General features: G+C 25.6%; 4 non-coding genes across 4 annotated transcripts; all 4 read left to right on the top strand.

The window, feature by feature from the left end:
* The first annotated feature begins 8,807 nt into the window (after positions 1-8,807).
* On the top strand, positions 8,808-8,878 carry TRNAG-GCC. The gene has a single exon. It is a non-coding gene; the product is annotated as a tRNA-Gly (tRNA).
* A 10-nt stretch (positions 8,879-8,888) lies between these two features.
* On the top strand, positions 8,889-8,974 carry LOC122722567. The gene has a single exon (XR_006349507.1). It is a non-coding gene; the product is annotated as a small nucleolar RNA snoR114 (small nucleolar RNA).
* A 2,178-nt stretch (positions 8,975-11,152) lies between these two features.
* Positions 11,153-11,223, top strand: TRNAG-GCC. The gene has a single exon. It is a non-coding gene; the product is annotated as a tRNA-Gly (tRNA).
* An 8-nt stretch (positions 11,224-11,231) lies between these two features.
* Positions 11,232-11,317, top strand: LOC122722569. Its single transcript, XR_006349508.1, has one exon. It is a non-coding gene; the product is annotated as a small nucleolar RNA snoR114 (small nucleolar RNA).
* The last annotated feature ends 7,998 nt before the right edge of the window (positions 11,318-19,315 follow it).

Here is a 19,315-nt window from a genome sequence, read left to right as displayed (position 1 = left end):
CTGATCTCCATTATACTTATAATCAAGGGATCATTAGTTGAATTTTCAGGAGTCTGATAACCAACTCTATCTTTTTATAATATAAAAACTGATGAAAACAGAAATCAAGATATGCATTTTTACACAACTACAGTTTACTGATTTTAGTATCGGAGTTGTTGGCATACTCACCAACCACCTCATTTTTCCTTTTTTATTTTTTTTTTTTTACATATTAACCAATCGTAATATAATTTCATTTGAGATACATCAAAAATAATATTTTATCATAATTAATATTTTTATATATCACTATATATGATTAGTAAACAATATACTTAAAATTTTAAACTTTAAATAAAATATTTGCTTTAAATTAAATTTTATAATAACAAATGTGAAATAAATATTATTACTTTTATATGAAATAATAAATTTTTATTTAATTTTTAATAAAAAATTTAAATAAAGTAACTATTAAACTTAACTAATAAACTAAATTATTAATAATATTAATTATTTAAATTATAATTTCTTACTGTTTTTTTTCTATTTACCGATTAGTTAGTTGGTAACGATTTCTACATTAATGTAAATTAATAAAATACATCGTCTCATATATATTTTAAGTGGAAAAATATTATAATGGTTTAATTTATAAAATTAAATTTAAATTATTCAATTTATTAATTTGATAAAAATTCAATCGATTCACATCAAAATGATCTGATATGGTATATGGTATGTAGAGGACTAATATATTAAATTGAATTAAACTATAGTCCAATTTTTTTATTGAACCGCTCTGATTTTAACAATCATGCTTTTATCTCAAAATTATTTTCAACTGTGAAAATAAATATGTGTATTGCTTAGTCTGATTTAATTTAACGATTAAAAAATATATATTATTTAATATAACGATTAAAAAAATATATAATTCACTTATAAAATCAGGTTTTGAGTTTTCAATTTCTCATAAATAAATAAATAAACGCGTACGTTGAAAAAGGAGGAGTGTTTCACGTAACTCACGTTCGCTTACAATGAGGGAGAGGTGTTAAATATGGATTCAGATTTCTCAAAACATAAGCTTTCTTTTCTATTATTTAATTTAAAATTTTTATTAGGTAATATTTTATAATCTTTTGTTATTGTTGAGAAAGGGGTTTTTTCATTCAAAATTATTTAATTTCATTTGTGACAATTTTTTAGCAATAATAGCAGTAAAAGTACTATAATTTAAAAAAACTTCAATTGAATTGAATAGATTTAATTAATTTTGAGAGTAAATTTTTTATATATTTTATTATTTAATTAATATATATGTCTCTTTATTTTTAAAATTTAATATTTTAATTTTTATATTTAAATTTCGATTAAACTAAATATCCCTCCGTTGAAAATAACAGTTTTTTCAGTTTGATACAAACAAAACAAGCGCAAATCTATTTTTTAAAGAAATTGGATAATAAATATTAATTTTGATATAATTTAATAATTAAAAATAATATTTACCCTAAAATTTTAAGCCAATTGTAAGACAGATAAATATAATAATAATAATAATAATAATAATAACATTTTTTTTAAATAGGGGGGCGGGAGATGTAAGGGTCAAGTCAACCATGTACAACGCAATCCAACTCAGATCCAAGAAGGCAAACCACTGTTGACCAGTGACCAATTAAAATAATAATAAATAAATAAAAAGAAGAGAAAAACGTTGCTTTGGTGGCAGCTGCCGGAAGAAAAGCCATTTTCCATGTAAGATGAAGGAGGCTTATAATCTTCAACGTTGGATTTGAGCGCTCCACGTAGAAATCCCTTTTGGCAATTATTATTGTTGTTATTAATTAGTTAATTATGAAAAATAGTGTATAATTAAAAAATATATTATCTAAAAAAAAATATCATTAATGAGAAATTTTAATACAAAGTTTTCATACTATCTGAACATAATCAACACCAAAATTCCTTGAAAATGAAAATAGATGAAGAACATTAAAATAAAATATTTCAAATTTTATTTTGAAATATGATTAGGGTTGGATAAATATCAAAATAATGATAATTTAATGCAATTAAATTTCATTTTTAAATTATTTTTGATAATAAGTTATTGATAAAAAAAAAATTAAAATCAAACTATTCAACCGGTGGAAGCGAGTAGCAGATGGATCCAACGAGCAATCCGATTAAAAAACATTAAAACGATGGCTTTCCTCTAAACGTGGAAGGAGTTGGAACCCAATCATTTTCATTTTTCACGTGATTAATCCACTTTTAATCTTGTCTAATTTGATTATCATTATTATTATTATTAATATTTATAAAAATTTTAAATTATTTACTTTTTTACAATTATAGTTTTAAAATTTTTTTAAATAAAAATACTCCATATTAATAATATTTTTATAATTAGACTATCTATTTATACCAATATAATTCAAAATCGGTGATCGTTAAATATACCAATATAATTCAAAATATCATTGTCAACATGCAAAATTCTTTCTTAAAGTAGAAGTAAAATCACTAACAAAAAAGAATACATAAAATCTGAAATTTTCTTAACGCTCAACAATTATTTTATTTTTTACTCTAATTTTTACTATCTTTTACTTTTCTTGCAATATAGTTTTAGTTTATAACTCAAACAGTAAAATATTGGCTAATGGAAGACCAATTACAAACTTTTCCATTAAAATCATGACTAATTTTTAAATTATATTGGTTGGTTTGCTATCTTAATTTTTTTTTATTATATATTATTTGTATTTTAATTTATAGAATGTAAATATTTTTATAATTTTAAAAATTTTCTTTTATAAGGATTGAAAAGAGGTAGTAGAATTCCATAAAATATGGTGTTAGAATCATGAAATTGAACCAATCCAAACCAATAAATTTAGTTAAATGGTTATGTTTAATTAATTTGGATATTTTATTCAATTTATATAATTTTTTTTGGATTAACTAATAAATAATTATTTTATATTTAATTACATCCTAAATTTTAATTTTATATTATCTTCTTTAGTTTTTGTGTTTAGTTTGAATAAATACTAATTAGATTTTTTTATATTTTATTATTAATGTAATATCTCAATTTAATTATTTTATTTTTATTTTTTAAAAATTAGTCATATGTTTCTATAATTATTTCAGATGGAATAATTTTTTAATTTATATAAAATTAAAATTAGTTATATTTACAAAAAAAGTTAAATTAATATATATAAATTATTTTAATTTTTAATTTATGTACAATTTAAAAGTAATCACATTTTAAAAAATATATATTTTATTTTTTAATTTCTATAAAATTAATTTAGTCACATATTTATGAAAATAATTAAAATGATATGTAGAAATTGTTTTAATTTTTTAATTTCTGAAAAATTAAAATTAAAGTTATATTTTTTATTTTAAAATTAATTCTTTTTAACTTACAATATTTAAAAGTGTATAATTTATAAACTAAAATAGATATTTTTTGCTTCGTTATTATTTGAAAGATAATATCTAAATTTAATTATTTTATTTTTACTTAATTTTTTATAATATTTTTTAATTATATTTTTACTATATTAGTAAATTTAGATATTAAATAAATACTAAATAGATATTTAAAAGTGTATAATTTATAAACTAAAATAGATATTTTTTGCTTCGTTATTATTTGAAATTTAATATTTAAATTTAGTTATTTTATTTTTATTTAATTTTTTTATAATATTTTTTAATTATATTTTTACTATATTAATAATTTATAGTTGAGATCTGGATGATTTTTTCTTATATTTCATAATTAGTATAAATTAATTTTAACAATTGATGAGATATAAAATTAATAGATAATTTAAATGGTGAATCATTATTAACCAATGAAAAAATATATGATTTAAATTAAATTTATTATAAAATTAATTAATTATATGTTATGATAGAAGAAAATGATTTGAATTCAAATTTAATTCAAATCAATCAATACTCTTGAAAACTCCCAATGACAGAAAATCATGAAGTTTTGTAATTACTTTTCTTTTCTTTTCTTAACATGGAAGGAATAAGATTGTGAATTATAAAAATGTATTATTAGATTTATTTATAATCTATTAATTTATAATTTTCATATATTAAAATTTTTCTGTCATGTTAAATATTAATGACCCCGGGCTTCTTCTATCCTGGGCGAGACCGGGTGCAAGAGGAGAACAATAGCTCAAAATCCATCAAGCCCTCCTTAAGCTGACAAACTTAGCATCTCAGGTCTCGATCCAGACACGCTGGGCCGGATGGATTACCCGCGAGGCCAGACCCAACAGAAAGAAGTTCAGTCTGGTGATGTGATGTGAGGGAGAGGAGCTGGTTCAGTCACTTCACAGCCTTACCCGCACGCGTGCCGGAGGAATTAAATGGCTGTCTGGCATGGAGAGGGGTCTGACACATCCATACGTACGAACCTGAGTGACATAGACAGGTAGCACAATAGCAGGGAGGCGGGAGACGTTAGGAGCAGGTAAAAAAAGGAGAGAGGATCTTCTTTAGGAGGACTTCTTCTTCCGGCTTCCGGCTGGACTCCATATTTTTTACCTTATTTTTCTCCGCAACTCTGCCCTATCTATACTACACTAGTTCATGAATATGACTTGAACGTCGAAAGGTCTCCATCGAGAGTTGTAATACTCGGCTAGATTTCGGTATCGGAATTTCTACCGTCCGGTGGAATCTTGGATGTCGGAAACCTCTAGAAGGGTAAAATCATGTTTTTATAAAATGTTTTAATGTATCTTATGGTTTTAAGCAAATAGGAAATTGAGTTTTAAAAGAAAAAGACCAATGAGACATTTCCAGGTTCGGCCGCCGAACGTGGGATGGTTTAGGGGGGCAAGTTAGGCTTCCGAAAGTTTCAAAGGTTCGGCCGCCGAACTTGCATGAGTTTTGGAGGCACTTTAGGCTGCCGAAAGGTGGTCTGCCAGCCCCTATATAAGAGCTCCATGGCCGAAACGGGCAAGTTTTCTCCCCATTTTCGGTCACGGTGAGTTCTTGCTCTCCCATGGTTCATTTTAGATGTTTTTCCTTCGATCTTTCATGTTTTAACAATCTTTACGTTGATTTGAAGATATTTAAACAAAAGAGCGAGTTTTGGAAGCTTGGAGACCAAAGAGTTGAGATCTCTCCCATCTCCAAGTTGGATCGTCTCTCCTCTTTTTCTTCAAGAGGTAAGAGTAGATCCATAGTTCCTTTAATGTTTTAAGTAAGTTTTATGAAGTTTCTTGGGATAGAAATGCATGTGTAGGTTTATGTGAAGTTTATGGGTTTACTGTGCGTTTATGAACAATGTATGTTGGTTATGCATGTTTGATGTGTTGTAGATGGGGTTTAGGATAGTTTGAAGCCTCTAGGAGCTTGTATGCTTGAGTATGCATGTTGTAGAATAGAAAAATGCATGATTGAATGAGTTGGGAGGCGTTTATGCATGTTGAGCTGAGTTTCTGCCCTTTTGGGAAGAACTCAGGTTCGGCAGCCGAAGGCTCTTTCGGCCGCCGAACCTGCCTTTGGTAGCATGTATAGGCTGCCGAACCCTGCCCCCCGAAAGTGGACTTTCGACTTTGGAAGGGAGTTTCGGTCGCCGAAGGTGCCGCCGAAAGTGCCGCCGAAGGTGCATGACTTTCGGCTATGGAGGGCCTTTCGGCCGCCGAACCTGCCGCCGAAAGTGCCATGTTCAGCCCTCATTTGCATGATTTATGTGATTGTTTTAAGGTGTTTTAAGGGGTTTTGGGGAGTATTCTAGAGTCATGTTTATGTATGTTAGGTCCCTCATTTAAGTTCACCTGTGTAGGTTCGGACCCGAGGAACCGAGGACCCCAGCAGTGAGTTCAGCTGCTTCTGAGTCTGTTAGAGCTTCAGCCAGAGGTGAGTGGAATACCTTATTTTGTTTCAAAGTAAATAAATAAATTCTGAGCATGATACACACATCATGAATGCCATGAGATATACTAGGGTGCTTGCATTAGAATTCACGAATATGTTGCATTGCATAATATGTTGTTGATGTGGATGAATGTTGAATGATCCTTTAGCCGCACTACGTTATGATATGATGTGATACGGTACGGAAGACCAGTGAGGCCCATTCTACGCCTCTGGCACTATGTAAGAGAAAGACTAGTGAGGCCCATTCTACGCCCCTGACATATTGGAATGTTATGTTATGAATGTAATGTAAGAGAAAGACCAGTGAGGCCCAGTCTACGCCCCTGGCACTATTGGAATGAGTAGTGGGCTATTGGTGACAAGTTCATCCTTGATGTGAATTGTTTGTGATATGTTGCATTTCATGAAAGCATGAAATTTAAATTGAATGTTTAATTATTCTGCTCACTGGGCTTTATAGCTCACCCCTCTCCCTTAACCCCTAGGTTTGCAGGTACAGGGTAGACCAGGAGATCAGCAGGAGTAGAGTCTTGTTTTATGTAATAGCTAGATGTGGACATGAATATGTTGTAATGTAAAAGTAAAGTATTGAAATGTTATGTATTGATGCTTATGGAAGTTTAGAGTTGTGCTTGACCATAGTATTATGTTAATCCCTTTCTAGTACATGATCTTAATGTTTAATGATGATTATTGTAAACCAAACTTAATTTATGTTATGTTACCCCATTAGAGCATTGATGAGGACTCCAAGGTGAGGTTAATGTTTATGTTTATGAATAGTGCATGCACAGGTTGAGTTTGGTGATTGAATGGAAAGAAAAGTTCAAAATTTTTATGTATATTGTTGATCATGTATGGGATTAAACAGGTTCACAGGATGAATGTTTGGCTTGCTACGGGTCCCGGCGGCCTTAAGCCGATCTGGATCATAGCGCCGGTAGCGGTCTGATTTTCGGGTCGTTACAAGAGTAGACCCATAACCATTTTTATTTATTTTGCAATTCCTTTTATCAAATCGAACATTGAGAGTCCATATGATGGAGCAAAAATAAAACCAAATTTATGATGGAATAAGAGAAAAATCAGATTTATCAAATATTATTCAATCAATAATTGATATCATGAAATATATATATATACAAAATCAAGTTAATCATTTTTATATGGATAGAATTTTATAAAAATGTGAGAGAAATGTTATTCACTTATGCTACCTTTGATTTATTTTTATTAATAAAATTGCGAAATTGTATAACTTTATTGCCATTTTTATTTGGATGGGAATGTTTACGTCGAGAAAAGTATTTAGAATTTGTTTGGTATTATTATTAGAAATGTTAATTAAAAAAACAATTTCTTGAATTTATTGATAAAAATATTAAAAGAATTAATTTAAAATAATATTAACATAATTTAATTATTTGTAGGAACACCAAAATATCAAAATATTTTTTTTCCAAACTTTTTTTTAATAACATCTAAATTTATGCTTTTGTTAGAATCCTTTTTGCTTCCAAATTCAATGACAAACAATTTTTTACTCTTTGTTGACAAATGAATTTTGTAAAATAATTTAACATTTAAACCTCTTTGCAATAAATTTTTTTAAATTAAAAATAATTAAAATTTCATTTTAAATAAAAAATTAATTAAAAATATCAATTTAATTAAATTCTAATAAAATTATTAATTTCAACCATACTGTTAATTTCACTTTTGTGTGGGTTAACATCTTTTCTTTTTTCTTAAAAAAACTTTTTAAAGTAATTACATACTTGCACATAAACAACTATAATGGAGTGAAAGTGTTTTTCATGTGTTTTCATAATTTTGATTTAAAAATCCATCTTTAGTTTTGTTAGTCTTATTATATTATTATACTTGATATGATTTAAAGTTTTTATTATTTTTTTTATAATTATTAATATTGCAGAGATGACATGATTGGATCAGAGTTATGAATCTGTAAAAAATAGAATGTGAGATGATAGTGAGTGTTTACGGCAGTTATTTTAACGCTCAAGTCGAGAAGAGAGTTAATATAATAAATTATTTAGAGTTTTTATAGCGTACATTTAATCATGTGATCATTTTCCTTTTTCTACTGTAAAAAAATAAAAATAAATATAACATTTTTTTTATAATCCGACGATAATGTGATTATATATTTAATAAGGAATATGACATGTTAATAGATTGACAATTAATCTGACGATTACATGCATAACCAAAATATGTTGAACTATTCTATTTAATGATAACTTTATATTGAGACTCGCCATATGAAGAAAAGAGCGAGATTCGATGACGAACCTAACGTTTGAAATGTTCAGATTTTTTTTTAAACAGAACCACGTTACTTACTTATTAGATTGTTATTATGTGATTTCTATTTTATGGTGATAACCGATAACTTATTTTAGATGATTGTTATGCAGTAGTGAATTATTATAATATAATTTTTCTAAAGTTACATATAAAAATTAAATTATATATAATGCAGCACGTAAAAAAACATAATAATATAAAATATTATTATTTAATATTAAAAATATATTTTAGTATAATTAATATATAATTGACTATTACAATCATATTTAACGCTATTTTATTTTCAAAATAAACTCTAATCAATTATTTTTTTAAATAAATATTTAAAATATCTTTTAATATTTAATATCTTTAATTTTGAATATAATTAAAAATATATTTTTAATATGTGTAAAAAGATAAAATATTTTTAAAATAAATATAATTAAAAAATTAATAAAAATATATTTTTTATGACGTGTGAAAAAGTAAAATTGTCTAGAATTATAAAAGGGAGGACTGTGCAATTTCTACTTCTGCTTAGTTAGAAATACAAAACGATGAACAACAGAGCACCAGTGGTCTAGTGGTAGAATAGTACCCTGCCACGGTACAGACCCGGGTTCGATTCCCGGCTGGTGCATTTCTCCATGGAGCTATGATGATTTCAGCGCTCAATGATGGAAGGGGTCCATCAAGTTCGTCAGAATTTCAGATGAAATCAAGCGCAGCTGAGCTCTTCCAAAAATTTTTTTCCCCCTTGCTCTTTAAAAATTAATTATGTTATTTATTATTAAGAAAAGTTATTTCATATAATAATAATGATATGTCTTAAGCAAACTCTATACTAAATAAATAAAAGAAAAAAAAGACTTAAAAGTAATTTATAATTACTCAATATTAGTGGTGTATTATTTCAGATTTGGATCAAGATTTACCAAAAATTCGAAATTTTACATGGTGATGCTTTGATTTTTTCTATTTTGGTTTTGATTTGATACAATTTTATTTTATTTTATTTATTTTTAAAGTAAGTTTATATTTTTTATTAAAAATTATATTTAAATTATAATTTACATCTTAAAATTAATTATTAATCCAAATTATATTATATATATACTACACATTTTTAACTATTTAAGATCATCCATCCTCCTTTTAAGGGTATCAATGCGTACGACCAGTTTTATCATGCTTCCACATTGCTCGTAGATCGTTCGAGACTCTGATACCAATTGTCACAGACTCGCATTTTTACACTCATTTGGGATCGTGCGACACTTGACTTGAACACCTTCAAGTTAAGTCAGTCTTAAGAATCACTCGATACTCTATAATCATGAATACCCTAATTAGTCAATATTATATAAGCGAACAACGAAACCAACAAATAGCATTTCATCGGACTCCTTCACAGTAAGCACAAGAGATAAGACACAAGAGATAAGAACTAAATATGACTCTTACACAGTAGGCACAAGAGATAAGGCACAAGAGATAAGAACGACTATTTATTTTATTCTAAGGACAAAATAGTAAATATATATTATCATCGACACAATCGTTACAATAATTCTCACATTCCTTGTAGACAGGATGTCTACAAAGAGTGAAGGTACAACTCAGGATCTCCGTAAACCTACAGTAGCCAACTGGGTCCAGTTCCTGCTGATGGCTGACTAGTCACTCCCCCTAAAGAATTTTAAGAACAACTTGGCTTATGGTAGGAGGAGACATCAATATATTTCAGATGACACACCCTCTAAATAAATCATCTAAAGGGAATTACATATCTAACACGACCCTTAACTTACTTCTATCTTATACTAATTTATCCCAATATTATTTCTCGAAAACTTTACTGTTAAAAAATTACAGTTTTGATTTCTGAAATTCTAAGACCCTAACACACTACCCCACTACAACGTTCAAGTCGAGAAGAGAGTTAATGTAATAAATTACTTAGAATACTTATAGTATACATTTGTCTCTGTAATCATTCTCCTTTTTATGCTATAAAAAAATAAAAATAAATATAACATTTCTCGATAATCCGATAATAATGAGATATTGACTGCTAATAAGTTGACAATTAATTCAATGATAACATGTGTAAAAAGAACATATTAAATTGTGATCTGTTTAGCAGTAATTTTAGTTATTACTAATATAATTTATCTAAATTACATATAAAAATTAAATTATATATAAATGCATATAGCAAGTAAAAAAAACATAATATAAATATAAATATTAATTATTATATTTTACACAATAATAATAACCTTTAAAATGTTTATAAAAATCTATAAAAATTTCTGAATTGCATTTTCGGCATCCAATATTACAAAACACACCACATAATATTAATATAGTTTTAGAAAAAAGAAATGAGGAATGCAAATATTTCTTTTCCTAAACTAGTTCAAAGTTCAGAAGGCCAACACTAATAAATTCTTGAACAAAAAAACACTAATAAATTTATAATATGATAAATCAAAAGCTGGAAATTATATGATTTAATGGTGAATTTCACCCTATATTTATATAAAATGTTTTAATAATTTATTTTAAAATTTTATACAAATTAATTACTCTCTCCATTTCATAATTTTTTTTCTTAAAATTATTATTTATTTTTTATACTATAATTAATATATAATTGACTATTATAATTCTATTTAATGTTATTTTATTTTTAAAATAAATTCTAATTAATTATTATTTTTTAAATAAATATTCAAAATATATTTTAGTATTTAATAAAGTTTAATATTTTTAATTTGAATATAATTATAAAATTAATAAAAAATATATTTTTTATGGCGCGTGAAAAAGTAAAATTGTCTAGAATTATAAAAGGACTGTGCAATTTTTAGTTCCGCTTAATTAGAAATACAAAACGATGAACAACAGAGCACCAGTGGTCTAGTGGTAGAATAGTACCCTGCCACGGTACAGACCCGGGTTCGATTCCCGGCTGGTGCATTTCTCTGGAGCTATGATGATTTCAGCGCTCGATGATGGAAGGGGTCCATCAAGTTCGTCAGAATTTCAGATGAAATCAAGCGCAACTGAGCTCGTGCAATTTTTTTTTCCCCACTTGTTCTTTAAAAATTAATTATGTTATTTATAATTAAGAAAAGTTATTTCATATAATAATAATGATATGTATTAAATAAATTCTATATTAAATAAAAAAAAGAATCAAGTCCAAAACTATCATAATCTACCTACTGTATAAGTTAACCCATTAGTATATAATCTAACCCTCAATCGAACAACTTATCTGATGTGATGAGAGAAGTAGGAGAATAGATCGATTACGCCACAATTCTATGCCAGAAAGAAATTAAATAGTCGTCTGATGATGGTGAAAAGAAAGGTATATATGACTTTATCTTATAGCAACAAGTGATACCGTAATAAAATGACGGTCATATGTCACTAAAAAATAAAAAAAAATGAATAAAAAAAAGATGTGAACTATTTAAATTAAATGTACTTGCTTATACTAAAACTCTAACATTTCAAATTATCAATATGTACATATTGATTTATTTTTATTTTTTTGAATAATTTAATTAATTTTTTTATATTTCTTTAAATAATTTAATTAAATATAATATAATTTCGTCGAATAAGTTAAATATCTACTTTTTAAGTAATAAAAATCTGAGTTTTGTGATAATGTTTCCAAGTTGGAAACGTCATTTTGCCATGGAAGTAAGGGAAACAAAAAATTGGTATGAAGATAAGCTATATTGAATGCCTAATATAACTATGAAGATAAGCTACGGACTACAAAGGTTGCCTTCCTTCTATGAAATCCTGCATTTATTAATAATTCATGCAAGTGAAGGGAAGAAATTAAAATGAAAAATGATGAAGTTAAATAGAAGAAAACCATAACCCTAAGGCCCAAACCCTTTGATCTTATCTTTGTGGATAAAATATTAGAGCTGGACTATAAATTGGGCCTATGCTTATAAGAATCTCCCCAATCTCAAAATTTGAAATATTTTAAAAAATTAATTGAATGATTCAATATTAAAAGTTTTAGGTTCAAATTTCACTAAACCTTCTTAGTATGGTGGTATAAATTGTGATAGATTCTACATTTTAGTTTAGTTTAGCTTATAACGAGACCTTTCGCTAAAAAACAAATCAAACTAAATATTTAATTTTTTTAAAAATTACAAATTAAGTTAAAATTTCAAAACAATTAATCTTGAATTTTATAGTAGATTTGGACCGATTTAATTTTTATTGTCGACGGTCGATGGAGATTCACAATAAGTTTTTAGAAAATTTTTTTTGAGACATATGACTTTCAAATGATGAGGGCCGCGTTCGATTATAAGGTCAATTTTATATTTTAAATATTTTTATAATTTTACATATTAATTTTTTTTATTATAAATAGTCTTTTTTTAATTATTTAAAACTCACCTTTTTATTTTAAAAAATTTTAATAAAATTTTTTAATTTTTTGTCTATCGTTCGTCAAACGATATTGATTAAAAATCTTAACGAAGTCTAATAAATTCTTTATCAATCTCGTCAACCTCATAACTGAATAATCGAATCAAATGATACGAGTCGATTATTCGGTTGAATTGCCCCCTAAATCAGAGAATTGCATTGCATATTTGATGACTTTGCCTATATTTAATTGAATTTAAATTGTTAGCCAGTTTTGCAACAAACATAACCAACAATAAATTAGAGGATTGAAATAGGCATTAAATGTGGGCATATGAAGGTGATGAAAGCACTTATCCTCTATTGGGATGTTGTTTTGGAGGTTGTTGAGTCAGATCTTATTCACTACTTCCTCAAAAAAAAAAACCTATACAAATTGCTATTTCATTCAAATATTATTAATACATTATCATCCACGTCCCTCATCTGAATGCAATCCCAATCTTCACTGTCTTAGTGTTCAAGAGTTTCCAGATATACTCTAAATTTATTGCTAATTAAATTTTAAATTTTATATAATTTTTTTAAATATATATTTTTTGTTATACATTTCATCAGATAAAATTACTCCATCGTTACGTTAACAAACTTTATATTAAAAATGATAATAATTTAAAAATTCACATTACACTTGAAAGAGAATCCCTTCAACATATACAGTAGGAAACATTCTCATAGGATTCAACAAGTTACCACTTCTATTATATTTTTTTTGGATAATTACTATGATTTTGATTCGAACATTTACAAAATTTTTGTTTTCTAAATTAAAAGATACATGTATACACCTGTGATGTGATGAAGCGAGTTGAGTGTGATGAAGCGAGTTGAGTGTGAGTTAGCTCTAAAACTAGTAGTGCTTTTTGAGGAAGGCAATGAGGTTAATGAAAGAAGACTCATTGCAAGGAAGAAGGATTCCAAGTTGATAGTTGTATCCGTATTCCTCTGCAGCTTCATCTAGCAATTGCTGGAAGATTGGAATTTTGAGAAAATATGTGGGAATTACAAATCTTTTCATTTCATTTCCCACATAAACCACAAAATGACCCTTTGGAGCTCTTCTTCTTCTTTCTTCAGCCTTCACTTTCTTTGCCATTTCTTTCATCAAGAGAATGTTCAAGAACAAGATTTCATATGGGAGATGGCTTAATATAGAGGTTGAGAGATGTGGGTTTTTTAAAATCTTTGATTTTTTTTTTTTAAAAAAAAAAATTTAAGCATGTGGGTTTGTGATTTCTCAATTGCTTGCCTCAATTCAAACCTTTCTGATAAATTTGCAGAGAGAGAGAGTAATGAATAATGCAGTTAAAGATAATAAAAGGGGCAAAACCGCTCATAACTTTGGTTGCACGTGGGAGTCTGCCTCAGGCGACATTGTTCAGACAGTTTGGTTTGAAATCCATTTTTTAATATAAATACGATTAATATTTTTTGAGAAATAAAAATTTCGTAATATTTTTAGTATAAAATATTTTTTTTATAGGGTATGATAAATCAAGCAGCTGGGCTAATCTTAATTAGCTTTAATATATAAATTAAATCAGTTAATGCTCAAGATTACCCAAACTAATAAGACCATTTATTTAATTGATTTTAATGCTATTCTTATATAGAAAATTTTAAATTTTCTTATCATTTATCTGTAATAAAAAAAGATTAAAAAATTTCTAAAAAATTGATAATTTCAATTTTAATTTTGATAGGGTACCTTTTAAAGATTTTGTATTTATTGAAAAAATAATTAAATATGATTAAATTAATTTCAATTAATGAATTTGTGGTCGGGTTCAAATTAATTTTGAATAATTTACATACTTAAGTGAATGATAATGTGCAAGTGAGTAATCGACATAAAGAATAAATAATAATTGGCAAGTAGTTTACCTGTGATAAATTTTAATGCATTTTCTAATTTAAAATTCAAAGTGATTTATAGTTCATCTTATTTTATAAACTATTTAAATGAGTTTAATTCAAGTAATCAATTAAATTAAAGGTTACTTTAACTATTTGTATAATTCAATTTAAAAATGTGTTATTCAGATTAATATCATTAATTTAAATTTTAGTTTGAAAATTAAATTTATAAAATTATTTTTTAAATAATAAATTAACTTTTTTATACGAAGGAGACAAAATGATCAAGGCTATATAATAACTATAGTTTTTTTCTTTTTTTTTTCTCTCGTGGTGAGATATATAAAAAATAGAGTAAATTACAATTTACTCCCTTTAATTTAATAAAATATCTACTTTAGTCTTTATTTTTTAAAATTCTATAATTTAATTTTTAATATTTAAAAAAAAATATAATTTAGTCCCTACCATTAATTTTCAGTTAATTTACGTTCATTTTAGTTAAAAAAACCAAACTACCTCTTATTATATTTTTAATTGAAAACAATATCGTTCCTAAAATTTAATTAAATATACAATAAAGTCTTCTATATTTTTTTTTTCAAATCAATAACCATATTTTATAATTATTTAGAGAATATTTTTTTTCAGTCCGGACCAACTAAATATAATTATTTAGAGAATATTTTATAATTATATGCAACTTAAAAATCCTAACTCTCCAATATTTTGTGCAGCTGCTCACCCTCACCCCACCCCTACCCTCTCTCTTATGAACGATAGACGCTCACTCTCACCGTCCATCAGATGAAGATGAAGATGTTTTCTTCTTCTTTCCCTAAAAGATAGACGCTCTAGTGAACGACGTCGCTGCGTCTTCTCGCAAAGAGACTCTCAGATGAATGCGTGTTTCTTCTTCCCCTAAACGTGATCCTAGTGTCAACCAATCAAAGAGAACGATAAATGAAAGGAAACTAAATCCTCATACCTCATCATAAGCTACTTCTTCTCCCCGCAAATAAAGAGAACAACACGCTTTTGTTGTGCTTCTAGATCTGCATCTCTCATGCTTCTTCTTTTTCTTTCTCTTCGTGCTTCTAGATTTGCAAACAAATTTTAGTGGTTTGATTGTAATTTTGGAAGACTTGAAAATTTTATATTTTCTTCTACACTGAATTTTATTTTACTTTATTTCTCTGTCCTTTATAAATTTAGATAATCTCATTTAAAGAAATATTATTGTTATGGATGATTTCCGACACAATGTGCAAGCAAATTTTCATGGTTTGATTTTGATTTTGAAAAACTTGAAAATTTTATATTTTCTTATACATTGAATTAATTTATTTTTTTGTTCTTCGTAAATTTAGATAATTTCATTTAAAAAATATTGTTGTTGTGGATGATTATTAACAGGATTCGACGATGAATGAAATTGAACTATTGCGGAATATTGAACATTTTGTTCCACAATGAGAAATAGTGTTTCTATGTTTTTGGGAATTTAGAGCATGATAGAACCTATGGACCGAACCGATAATCGGTATAATTCAATTCCATCTATTTTCAATTTGATTTTGGTGTTCAAAAATTCTCTTTTCAATTTTTTGATTTTCCTAATTCAATTCAAAATAAAAAAAAATCATATTAAAAAATCATTCAGTTCGATCAATATAATTGATGTGTATGTTAAAATCGAAAAAAAATTATATCGAATCAAAATTTAATACTACATCATTTTGAAGTTCTTTTATATGTTGATTTGTCCCAAGTTCGGTCAATTCCTAATTAAACTTTTTTTTTTTTTATTTATTTTGATTTTCAATATTCTTGATTTATTTGTAAATATTTATAATATAAAAATATAAGACCTTTGATAAATAACTATAATATTAAATGATCAATTGAAGTTTATTTTTAAATATTATAATTGTTTAGAGATTAATTTATAAAATTAAAGCAATTTATTTCACAAATAGGATTCAATCGTAAAATATAATGATTATTTATAAATAATTAAATATGTAGGGATTAATTTTAATATTTTGTCCTTAAATAATTATAAAATATAGGTATCGATTTGAAAAATTATAGGAAATTATAGTGTAAATTTAATTAAATCTAAGAGATTATATTATTTTAGATTAAAAATATATACTAAAGAGTAATTTGGTTATTTTCTTTATAATAAACTAATTAACTGAATTAACTAAAAATCTAACGGTAAAGACTAAATTACTAAATTATAGTTGAGAATTAAATTGTAGAATTTTAGAAACATATAAAAATTAAAATAGATATTTCATTAAATTAGAAGGACTAAACTGATAATTTAATCTAAAAAATGAAAAGATTATTTCATTTACTTTCTGTGCTTTAAAGATATAATGGACCAATTAGATTACTTCTAATTAACATATGGACTAATTGGATTAAATTATTGAAATAACATTAAATAATTTATACTCTAAAATAATTTAATTTAAACTTTTGAACAAATTAATTGTATAATTAAAATTTAAACGATTCAAGCTCAAACCCCTCGTGCATGGCAATAGCATGTGCACATAGAAGGAGACATAAATCTACAACTTTATGCTTAGGAAAAGAATAAAAAAAGTATTACGTGAATTTTCGAATTTTTATTTTGTGATACGAGATTTATTTTAATATATATAATTTAATTTTATGTTAAAATAATATTTTATAATATAAATTTTATATTAATATAAAATTTTAAAATTATCATTATTTATTACCAGTATAATATTACAAAATATTTCTTTAATACAAAATTGAATAACATACTCAAATAAATCATAAATCTCAAAAGTAAAAATTAATAAAATCATAAATATATATCAAATTATCAAGAGAGCAAATATTAAATTATTTAAGTGTACAGGTAATTGAATCTTCGTTCAGTTCAATTTTATTTAATTTTCACATCCTCAAATCAAAACCAAATTTAGTATTCAGTTTGACCACATTAATTGTGATCACCCAATGACCAAAAAACTTTATTTTCACTTGAATTTTGTTAAATCTAATTCAATTTTAATTGAAATTTATCAACATAATACTTAAATTTACCTTTAATTTATTAGAGAAATTCAATTTAGTATTTTTTTTCAACTTTTTATGTAAATTGATCCAAACGTTTCAATTAAGCCTTTTTTAGGCTAAATCAAGAAATTAAGGAATTCATTCCAAAATAAAGAAATCAAATTTGTTAATTTTTAAGCTAAATTAAGAAATCAATAAATTTAGTCTGAAAAAAATATGATTATTAAACTAAATTGAGTTTAAATGTAAAATATTTTAGCTATATTAAACATTTTACCAAAATTTTCTGAACCCTAAACAACAAACCGTTCCATTTGAGGGTGTGAAAGTTCATTTGAAACTAAAGTTATTAATAAGTAATGAATGCTGTCTGTTAGAATTGATGAGATTCTATAGAATTCATATTTTTAAAATATAAAAATTTAATATATTATTATTATTATTATAGATGTACCGCTTTGAGGTTTTATATCAACAGATATATTTTCATAGTGAAACTACATAAATCTTTCCTTCTTTTTCTATTAGTCTAATTTTAATATGATATTTATATGTACAGATATAGACTCCCGTAGCCGAACCATATAGATCTCCTCATATGATTTTATTCTCTCCTTTCCATCATTCTAACTTTAAGAATCGACTATGTGTTATATATAAGCTAAATACATATTTGCACTCTAGATTTTACTAAAAAAAAGAAATTTTAACATCTTAAACTTTGAAAACATTCTAGAATGCATTTCAACTATTCAAAAATATAATTAACATATATACACGACACTCAAATTATTGTGTAATTTTACCTCTAACAATCAATAATCTAATTGTAATAATAATTATATTGAAACTCGTTCTATAATTTTTACATTAAAAAAGAATATTCTCTTTAAGTTTAAAATGATTTAAAAATATTTTAAAATATTCATGCTACTTACTGAAATACGGATTGCAAAATCAACTTAATTCCACTTTTAACTAGTCAAGTGTATCATGTGAAATTTTTGAAGTTAGTGGGACATCTACTAAAAAGCAATTTATCATAATTAATTTATTTTATTATTACAGAATTTTCATTCATCATAATAAAATTTTACTCTAAATTATCTTCAAGAACTATTTTTAAATGTGTGTACATATATGCATATAGACTATAGTGTGGGGCCATATTTTCTTTGAAACAGATGCTGTCACTGTTCAAGTTGCATAATTAATATATGTGTTGTATGAATGAAGTCCTTTCGCTGATTCTTCCCTTTGTATAAATATGCATCATAGCTTAAACCAGTTCTGCCTAGAAAAAAAAATAGTAAAATAAAATTTCCAGCCATTCATAAGAGGCAGTTGATTACTATAGGAATTAAATTATTTTTTTGTGTACAACTTTTCCCACAAGTTTTTTTATTCTAATCTATTGATAAATTTTGATTTAAGGATCAAATTAGCTCATTTTTGTAAATTTGTAAATAAATAAATATAATAAAAAAATTTCAAAATTTTAATATTAATTTTTATTTTATTATTGTAAACATAAATTTACAATAAAAAATAACTATTATTTATTATTAAATAATTTTTATAATACCAAAAGTTATAAATATAAAAACCTGAAAAATTATTATTTTAATTTTTTTTAGCCAAAAATTGGCTAATTTGCTAAAAAAGAAAATTT

This window comes from Manihot esculenta, chromosome 18, assembly GCF_001659605.2.
Source record: "Manihot esculenta cultivar AM560-2 chromosome 18, M.esculenta_v8, whole genome shotgun sequence".
Taxonomy (NCBI): Eukaryota; Viridiplantae; Streptophyta; class Magnoliopsida; order Malpighiales; family Euphorbiaceae; genus Manihot; species Manihot esculenta.
The sequence above is the reverse complement of the archived record's forward strand: the minus strand, read 5'-3'. Positions and strand labels throughout refer to the sequence as shown.